We start from the raw sequence: 10,989 nt of genomic DNA, 5'->3' as shown, positions 1-10,989 counted from the left end.
AGTCATTATGTATTTGGATCAAAATCGAATCGAACCGATTAAAACTGTTCATATACGGGTTGGGTCACGGGTTTAGATTTATAGATCTGATCAAAATCAAACTAAACCAATCAAAATCAATAAAAAAAAATTGTAGAGTTCTTTGGTTTGATTTGAAATACTGCTAATATTGGGATTCAAAATATTGGAATTGTAAGTGTTGGAACTATTAGTGTTGGAACTTCTTTAGTTATTACTTTTAGGTACATTGTTATTTAATTCGTCTTTTCTTCATATTTTTTTTTCAAGTTTATAATATTAATTAATCATATTTTGTTCATTTTTTTAGCGAATTTGGTTGCAACAAATCTGGTTGTAGCAAAGCTTATTACAATAAATTAGTTTGTAGCAAATAGTTGTGATTCAAACTATTATAGTAAATCTCGTTGAACAATATTTGGTTTTAATTTGTATTAGTCTATTTTAGAATATTATGTTGATGGTATTAAATGAATCAATTTTACAACTTTCAGACATTTGATAATATTGTGTTAATTGTATTGAATATTTGGATGGATCATGATATAAAATAGTAGTTCAAAGAAAAAAAATCAAATTAAAATGGGTAACTCATTGGCCAGAACCGAACCAAACCGTTCATGAATGAGTTGGGTTGGGTTGGGTTTAAAAAAATTGTGAAAACCGAACAGAACCAAGCCAATCAAATTTGATTGGGTTAGGTCCTGAATTTGGCCAGAACTGGCCCGCGAACACTTGATAAGTGTTATGCATACATTATTTATGTATTTAAATCACATGGCAATTATCTAATTTTCTTCTCTTTTATTGCTTATTTTGTGTCAAAACAATAGGAACTTAGCTTTTTCTGAGTTTTTATCTGGAAGATGCTAAAGCTAATCAATTTATAGTGATTTTGGTTATATTTTTTGTAGAGATACAACAGTTGTTTGGAAGAGGATTGAAGAACTAGAGTGCCGCGCTCAATGCGACAAACTCACTTAGCACAAGAAGTCACCTTGGAAGCCAGCTATCACGCACAAGCATGCTAAGCACGCACCCTGCGGCTTAGCATGTGGTCACTTAATCTAGCTGCACATGTGCGCGTAGCGCGAGCATCGTGCTTAGCGCATAGTGGCAATGTTGAGTTAATGACAAGTAGGAAGATATTTTGAAAAGGGGGATATTTATTCATTGGCTAGCAGCATAGCGTAAAAAGCAGAGCAAGAAGTAGGGAAGCCATTGGAGGAAGAAGGAAAAATCACTCTCTGGAGCACCAAAAAATCCATTTCATTCCATTTTTCTTCCATTCTCTTCCACCAAGATTGGGATTCCACCAGGTTTACCTCTGAGGTTGCCTGGATACGATACATTGAGAACGTTCATCTTCGAAACATCCTTTCGAAGAGGAATGTCGAGCTGGTTCCCACACAGTATGATGAGTTCTTAGATGAACTCCATAGAAGGCACTAGAACAGAAAGCTCACCAGGCTGCCAGACAACGACATTGACGTGGCCTTGGTTAAGGAGTTCTATTCTAACATCTACTACCCGAAGGACGACTCTCCGAAACAATGCATAGTCTGAGGGAAAGTGATCAAGTTCAATGCGCAAACGTTGAACAAATTTTTGGAGACACCGGTGGTATTATAGGAGGGTGAATGCTACCCTACCTTCTTTCTCAGTTCCTCCACACCTACCCAGACCACCAGGCCATAGCAGCCAAGCTTTGTCTGCTTGGAGGCCACTTCATGTTGAACACCGAGGGGGGCCCTTGGAAGATTCTAAGGAAGGACGTGACCACGTTGGCTTAGACTTGTAGCATCCTTTATTACTTCAACCTTGCTCCTACCTCCCATACCTCAGATTTGAATATGAACCGAGCCCACCTAATTTACAGGATTGTGATGAAGATGGACATGGACCTGGACAACATGATATCATCCCAAATCACCCAGATCGCACAGTCCAACTCTTCCAGGCTTGGGTTCCCTACGTTGATTACCACCCTCTGTGACGCCAAGGGAGTCCGCTCCGACACACTCACCTTTGAGTCCCTCAGCCCCATCATTAACTTGGCATACATATAGAAGAATTGTTGGAACCCAACAAATCCTTCTGTAGTTTTTTTGGGGCCCAAAAAGGCTCGAGGTCATGCTGTTCAAGAGACTTCACTAGCACCTCAGCCAATAGTCATTCCTCCTCCATCAACTTCCACTCCTTAGTAGCCGACGACTCCCATGTTGCAAAGCATCCACCATGACCAGTTTCTGATTATGTAGAGCCTCTAACAGATCGCTATTGTGCTCCACCAGCCTATTATGACACCGAAGGACTTCCTTCAGCAAGTAGCTTGGCCCGGGGACCGCTGGAGCTGATACTGCTACAGGACCTTCTGGAGTTAGTGAGGGTGATGTTGCAGATCCTGCTACAAAGCAGGGAGATAATGAGGACTACATCGTAGATGTCTTAATTGCCCAGACAGCTTGGGACCCATGGCCCACACAGGATTGAGGCCATCTAATTCTGGACTTTATTTTATTTTACCGTATGTATGATATTTCTTTTGCTGCAGTACTTTTAGTTTACTTTTAAATTTTTTTTTGCATGATAGATAATTGATGAAATGTTTTGGATTGATTTAATTGGCAATTTTTTGCAGTCATGTTTAGTTGAACCGATTGCATGACTAAGATAAATTGTGTCTGATTAGTAATGTTGTGAAGTTTTCGATTTGTTGAGTGATGGTTTTGTGAATTAAATGTGTGTGAGTTAGTCAGTTAGCTTGCATGATAGGAAATTGTGAATGAAAAACTAAACGCTTTATATTACTGTGTGAGTTGTATGCACCTTAATTGCGAAAGAATGAATGATTTTATATTCTCAATTTTGCATGGTTCTTGAATTGCTTGAGTGCATACATGATATGGATATGATCAAGGCCTTTTTGTTATTTTAATTTCAGGCACTTGGCCAAATAGCTAACCTTATGGTAAATAAATAATTGAAACCCTTACACCCTCTTGAGCCTAAGGGTGAATGAATTTCGTCATTGAACCCTAAGCTAAATGCATATGCTATTGTTGTACACCCTATCTTAGGTTTTAGGAGAACATTGTTATGGATCAAGACAAATTTGTGCCAAATTTGGTGGAGTGTCTTGGGGTGAATTCTGTTGCAGGGATGTGAGTAACAGGCACACAAAGAACCAAAACCATGATTCCATGTTAGCTCAACCAAGTTACAAGCCTAATAAAGTCCTTAGTGATCTATATTGTGTGTGTGCAACTGCATTGTTTAGATGATGTGCAAATTTAAGTTTTGTAACTTTAGTCGGTTTGAATGAAATGCATATAACTGAAACACTTGTGTGCTTGAGAAAAGCGCTAGACTTGTGAGGAATGAAGCATGGTTGATCTTCTTTAATACCTATTATGCTTGCTAACCTGTTTCAATCTCTGAGTACATTGTTTGCATAATTCCATCATGAAAACCATGGCAAGTGTGAACTTGAGGGTTGGAAACTGAATTTGTTTGAAAAGTATGCAATTATCTCAGTTGTTGTGATTGGTTACATCTTGAACATTTCCATTGTTCTAGCTTAGTGTAATTTTAGTTTACTTTTGCTTAAGGACAAGCAAAACTTTTTAAATTTGGGGTTTGATAAGTGTTATGCATATGTTATTTTTGTATTTAAATCACTTAGCAATTATCTAATTTTTTTTCTCTTTTATTGCTTCTTTTGTGTCAAGAGCATATGCATTTATCTTTTTTTGAGTTTTTATCATTGAACTCTAATTAGGAACTTAGCTTTTTCTTAGTTTTTATCCAGAAGATGCTAAAGTTAATCAATTTATAGTGATTTTGGTTGTATGTTTTTTGTAGAGATACAACAAAGGATTGAAGAACTGAGTGTCGCACCCAGCACAACAACTTTGCTTAGCGTATAAGGACCACTCAGCCCAAGAAGTCTGCTTAGCACAAGAAGTCACCTTGGAAGCTAGCTACCACGCACACCCTGCGGCTTAGCACGTGGTCACTTAATCTAGCTGCACATGCGCACTTAGTGCGAGCATTGTGCTTAGCGTATAGTGGCGGTGCCAAGTTAATAACAAGTGGGAAGATATTTTGAAAAAAGGGATATTCATTCATTGGCTAGGAGCATAACGTAAAAAGTATAGAGAGAAGCAGGGCAACCATTGGAGGTAGAAGGAAAAATCACTCTCTAGAGCACCAGACAATCCATTTCATTCCATTTTTCTTCCATTCTCTTCCATTTCATCTTACCTTTTGTATTTGTAAGTCTCTCATGACAATGAAAGGATAAACCCATCGTTGTTGAGAGCTCTGCAAACCAAACTCTCTTGATGTGATGATTCTAACTATCTATTTAATGTTATGTTGATATTATTGTTTCTTTTCTATGCTTATTACCATGTTTATGGTCTGATCATCCATGCTCATTTAGTGTTTTAGGATTTAGAAATTGAAAAATATTCATATTCTAAGAACTTGAAAAGAACATCTAGGTGATCCATCTCTAGGGATAAAATGGTATCATTTAGCCTAATTTATATATGCATCTCTACTCGTAATGCAAATTATTTGATGTAACTCTTAAGGGATTAAGAGTGATATTAGGTGATTTAAGCTCTCTTACATGAGGAATCATAATTAGAGAATGTTAGTAGATGTGGGCAATTATCGGATTAACGTTAAATAGAAAAAAATCATTAACGATTGCATCAAGAGTAGTTTCGGTAGGCTGAGTCCCCAACACGTTCCATAACTCTGCATCAACATCACTTCATTGCTCCGAATGTTTGTTTCCTCACCCTTGCACATTCTTTGCTTTGTAGTTTAATTTACGTCAAAATTATATTTATGCATCATCACCGAACAAGATTCGACTCAATTCATTAATTGCTTAAGAATTAGATATATACGAACTTTAAGTACAATTAAAGTTTTTGTGGACTTGACACTCGATCTTACCGTTTAATTTACTACTTGAACAAATTGATACATTTACCAAGAAGTTAACAACACCCATATATACGTATCTCCTAGATCTATAAGTAGTTTTTATAGAATATTTTTTTCTTTTAATTACTATTTGTAATATTATAATACTTTTCTTGTGTGTTCTAATTCAATCCATAGGGTCATTATCATCGTTGGTTTCAAATCTGTTAATCTTTCTAACAATCAGATTTGTGTCTATGCCTTTTTCTTTTCTTTTTTATTTTTATATATTTCAGATTTTCTCTTATTTTCTTAAAATTTATTTTATTTTTATTTGATTTAATGTGGATCTTTCACTTGGATATTTATTTTTTCTCTTCTTGGTTGTGAAATTTGTGGTTCTCCTTTCACTTTTTTTTTTTTACTTTTCAAGTTGTTTCTCCTTGGTTCATATTCTCTTTTCAATACTTCGATTGATTTCAAGTGCAAAACTCTTCAATTAACTTTATTTCATTTTTTTCCTTGATTCTTTTTTGTTTGCTTCTTCATGTTCATTTTCCATTGTTATACGGTTTTGTTAGGGGTTATTTGATTTATTGTTTTGACAATTTCAATAATGGATAATGCTTAGCAATTTTAGTATTTGGTGGGTGTGAGCACTTTTAATTTTTTTTTCTCCCTCATTTTTGTTTTCTTTGTATTGTTGGATGTTTATTGACATTTTTTTTACAAGTATATTGCCACTTATACATTAAACTTTCAAATTAAATTAGACAGAAGATAATTAAAAGACTTTGGGGGTAAAGTTCAACAAGTCATCTTTTGATAAGGAAAAGAAAAAAACTAAAGCACTAAATACAACTTTGTCTCTGCAACTTATATTTTTTATATGCTATTTTTTCAATATCTTTTTGAAATTTATTTTTATTATTATTATATTATTATTATTCTATTTAAACAAATAACAGCATGTAAAGGACTTTTATCGGAATGTTAATTGTCATCCAAAATATTTGAAGAGCAAAAAAGAGAAAATAGAAGAAGAGCAAGGTTTGTTTGTTGTTGGTTATTTTATGGGATGATATATACCCAACAATAGTATTTTCACTAAGTGGTTCAAGACTTTTTGTGCCAAAGTTGATCCATCTAAGGTTACCATATGTTTTTTCGTCTAATTTTTAATTTATAAAGATAATTTTTTTGGTCATGTAAATATATAATGCAGTATTATAATAAATTTATTTTATTTTGTAGCACGAAATTCTTATAACTAAAACATTCAATGAGTTTCGAGACACAAGTTGTTGTCTAGGAAAGCATATAGAATGGATCCTAATGGAGTAATGGTAATGTACTACTACAGTTTTCGTTAACCTTGGATAATCTTGTATTTTAATATGGTCAATTCTGAATGTCAAAATTTTATTAGTTTCATCATGATCATTTTGTGATGCTTAATTATGTTGCTGAAAATTCGTTTGATATACATATTTTTAACATGGATGCTAAAGAGTTATCTTATCTCATTCTCATTTTATATGGCATTATACGACATCCTTTTGTTTCTACAAATGTTTATAGAATTCCAAAGATCAAAATTTATCCAAATAAGGTCATTTTTAAAATATGCACATTGTATAATTTATTTTAAAATTTTTGAATAAAATAATTATGTGATAAAAATATTCCACTTTTTAATTTATTTTATAATACATTAGGCATAAACATTTTTAATATTTATTAATTGTTAAATTTTAGTCTTATTTTGTGTCAACGAATGCATATAAATGTAGCATAATTTATAATATTTAAGCAAAATTACATTTTTGGTCCCTCAGTTTATCTCTAGTTTTAGATTTGGCCCCCCAGTAGTTTAATTCACGAATTGGGTCCTCCTATTTTGTAAAATCGTACAATGTTGGTCCCTCAGGTCACAATTGGACCGTTGACCGTTAGGAAGTGATGTTGATTGTCATGTGTCACACTCTTATTGAATGATGACGGTCACTTGTCATGTTCTAATTAGATGTCAACTCCATGAAAAATGAAATGCATTGTTGTTTTCATTGATCAATCAGAACATGACACGTGAGTCATCATCCAATAAGAACGTGACACGTGACAGTCAACATTCATTTGTGACGGTCAACGTCCAATTGTGGTCTAGGGGACAACATTGCACGATTTTACAAAATAGGAGGAACGAATCCGTGAATTAAATTACTTGGGACCAAATTCGAAACTGAAGATAAACTAGGGGATCAAATTTACAATTTTTCCTAATATTTATCATTTTCATGTGAAAATTTAATAGACACCAACTCAATACATAATTTAAAAAAAATAATGAAAATTTCTTATTTTTCAAAAAAATATATAATAAAAAATTATAAGAAAAATCAAAAAATAAATTAATGTGTAAGAGAGAACAATCCTTTATTTTTAATTTGTTAGAATAAAAACTTTAAAATTTGTTGGCATTAGAAAAGACAAAATTTTAATCCTTAAAATTTAAAATTCATTTATTCATATTTAATTTAATTTAATATTTTAAAACTTTCTAATTCATTTTTCTTATCATAAATTAATTTTGACTTGATTATAATTAGTAGAAATTAATAGAAATTTTTAATTAGGAACAATTCTATATTTAAAAAAATATTTTAAAATTAAATTTATGCCATTAATAATATTATTTTTAATAGAATTTATTTTGACCAAATGTTTGATGTAATTTAAATTGTATCATTTAAATAGAATTTATCTTGAAAATATTTAAATATATGCCATTAATAATATTATCTATTGTACTATTTAAATAGAATTTATTTTGACCAAATGTTACATGTAATTTAAATTGTATCATTTAATTTATATTTAATGCTTATTAACGTATCATTAAATTAAATTTAAGGCAATTGTATCATTTAAATTATACTTAAATATTTTCATAACCATTAACTTATCTAATATTTAAAAACTTTAAATTAAGAAATACATTAATTCACAAAGTGAAATGTTACATTAATTTTTTTTTTCATTAAGATACATCTTATTGTCGGATTGAATTCTGAATTATAAATCATTTTGCCAATTTGTAATATTAGACAGGAAGATTCTTATTAGGAAACGATACATAATAAAAAGGTAATATTTATAATAGTAAGTATATGTATAAGAAGTGAAATTTTAATTTTATTTTTTATAATTTAGAGTGGAAAATTTATGATTATGCACTATAATTTTAATTATATTAAAAATAAAAATTGCACACTAACTGTATACAATTTGTTTTAGAGTTTAGAATGGTAAATTGATGATAGGACAGACATATTTATTTTGAATCAGATAATTGAATAATTAAATTTATTATAAAAATATAAATTTTAAACATTAATGTGATAAAACAAAATAAAATTAAAAAAATTATCATGTAAAAACGTTTTTAAATTTTTATTGATTCCTATATTTGAGCCTTATTTGATGTCAATTAATTGACATAAATGTAACAATTTTTAATATTTGTTAGTTTTTTCATATGAAAATTTAATATAGAACGTTTAAATAAGTAGATTTTACTATATTTTTTTATTTTAATGATAAAATTAATAAATAAAAATTTGCAATTGATAAAAAAATTCCTAATAAACATATATAAATGATTTTTTTTTTTAATTTTGGTTAATAATAAAAATATTTTACATCTTTTCTACTGAAAATCTATGAAAAAATATTTCTGTTAATAATAGAAATAATTTAAATATGACTTCAAATATTATATATCGAGAAGTCTTTTAAGATTTAAATCAAGTATTGCTACTATATATTATTTTTTATCACATATTTCTTATCCATTTTCTTAATATTTATTACAATAGTATTTCTTTATTTGTATATTCTTTAATATTGATTTGTTGTTTCAAATTGGCACGAAAATATAACATAAGATTGAAACTTTGATATGTTTCATATAAAAAACATACTCCAACAAAGATTTTCCTTTTATTAAACTTCAAAATATAATTCATCATGTATTCCTACATATAATATCCTATATTAATTAAGAAAAGGGATCAAACTATACTGTGGATTTGACAGCTATTGTACTATTTTATAACTTTCAACTCGATGAAAATCTCTTTCACATAGATCATATATGCAAAATTTCATATTAATCAAAAATCATATTCTACCTTGTTGATATAAATTAAAATCGACGTAATATAAATATTTTAAAATATATTAAAATATGGATCATTTGCGTACTTTCTTGTTATTGTTTAATTTTGGCAAAATTTAATACAAACGATCTTAATAATATGTAAATATAATTCAATAGTCGGATCAATAAAAATCACATTCTATATAAGTTATAAAAATGATGTAATAGTTGTCAAAGTTACACCGTGTAACTTGATCCTTCCTCATTAATTAATTATTAATTTATGTTATTTCCAATAAAAATAATGTAAATTGTTATAAGAAATAATTGGTCAATAATTTATTAACAATTTCACTATGTTGATTTTATTTTATTTATCGAATATTTTGGGCATGTGACAAATAATTGAAGAATTAAATATATGTTTCAACAATTTATAATCATTTACAAATAACAAAATATGTTTAAATAATGATGAGAAACCTATTTCTAACATCAAAATGTTTTGTTACCTAACAACTCAATTTCTTTCTTATGTTATCTTTATATTTATTACATTGACTTATTTTTGGGATGTTTTATTTATTATATGTCACGATAAATAATTAAAGAAAATTAAACATTTTTTTGGGAAAATTATTTCTTATATAAAAGAATTACATAAAAAATACTCTATGCTTACACAAACAAACAAACTGTTAATCTCATGCTGGTAAAAAACTAGTGATATATAAAAGAAAGTAGGTGGGGCATGTTTGTAAATATCATCATGGGCAGAGGTTAAATTAATAATTAAATGAAAAATTAAACCTAATATTTATGTTTAATTGTGACCTTAATTATTTGTATAATTATTAATTATTACTGAATAAGCATAATTAATTTTGTCATCAATATTAATAAAAATGAATAGGCACCGTGTAATTGTACGTAAATAGATGAATACGACAATGCTTTCATCCTTATAAAATTCATTGAATATTAATTGTGTCATCAATATTAATTATGCCACTCAGAATGAAGTGAGATACCTGGATCCGGGATGCATTTTCCTAAGAGTGTTGCTAGGTGCACCCAGGTTGGTGCACCCAACATTCTAAAAAAATGATAAAATTATCCTTGCTTAATTTTCCTCTTCCGGATCAACTTGATCCGGAAGAGGAAAAATAAAATTTTTGTTAATTATACAAGATATTTAAAGATATATATTTCATTAATTATAATATAATTAAATATATTTATTTATTTTATTAATTATAATATATTTATAAATATTGATTTATTATAAATAATTAATGCTAATCAATCAATCATGCTAATCAATCATAATTCCCTAAAAGAGGATATAAATAATTTCAGAGTTAGCGATTTTCAGAATCAATCAATCATGCTAATCAATCAATCACAATCATAATTCATGCTAATCAATCAATTATGCTAATCAATCATAATTTCCTAAAAGAGGATATAAATAATTTCAGAATTAGCAATTTCAAAAACTGCATTATGATTGCTAACTCTGAAATTATTTATATCCTCTTTTAGAGAATTATGATTGATTAGCATGATTGATTGATTAGCATGAATTATGATTATGATTGATTAGCATTAATTATTTATAATAAATCAATATTTATAAATATATTATAATTAATAAAATAAATATCTTTAAATATCTTGTATAATTAACAAAAATTTTATTTTTCCTCTTCCGGATCAACTTGATCCGTAAGAGACTTCCGGATTAAGTTGATCCAGAAGTTACAGATCAAGTTGATCCGGAAGAGGAAAACCAAACAAGGACAATTTCGTCATTTTTTTAGAATGCTGGGTGCACCAACAATAATGCTGGGTGCACCTAGCAA

The 10,989-nt window shown here is 29.4% G+C and overlaps 1 long non-coding RNA gene across 1 annotated transcript; it reads left to right on the top strand.

Annotated features, from left to right (window-relative positions):
- The first annotated feature begins 954 nt into the window (after positions 1-954).
- Positions 955-4,414, top strand: LOC121173011 (uncharacterized). The gene is made up of 2 exons (XR_005887050.1): positions 955-2,545; positions 3,883-4,414. It is a non-coding gene; the product is annotated as an uncharacterized lncRNA (long non-coding RNA).
- The last annotated feature ends 6,575 nt before the right edge of the window (positions 4,415-10,989 follow it).

The sequence above is a fragment of the Glycine max genome, chromosome 11 (genome assembly GCF_000004515.6).
Source record: "Glycine max cultivar Williams 82 chromosome 11, Glycine_max_v4.0, whole genome shotgun sequence".
In the NCBI taxonomy this organism is placed as follows: domain Eukaryota; kingdom Viridiplantae; phylum Streptophyta; class Magnoliopsida; order Fabales; family Fabaceae; genus Glycine; species Glycine max.
Note: the sequence above shows the minus strand (reverse complement) of the source record. Positions and strands in the feature narration are given on the sequence as shown.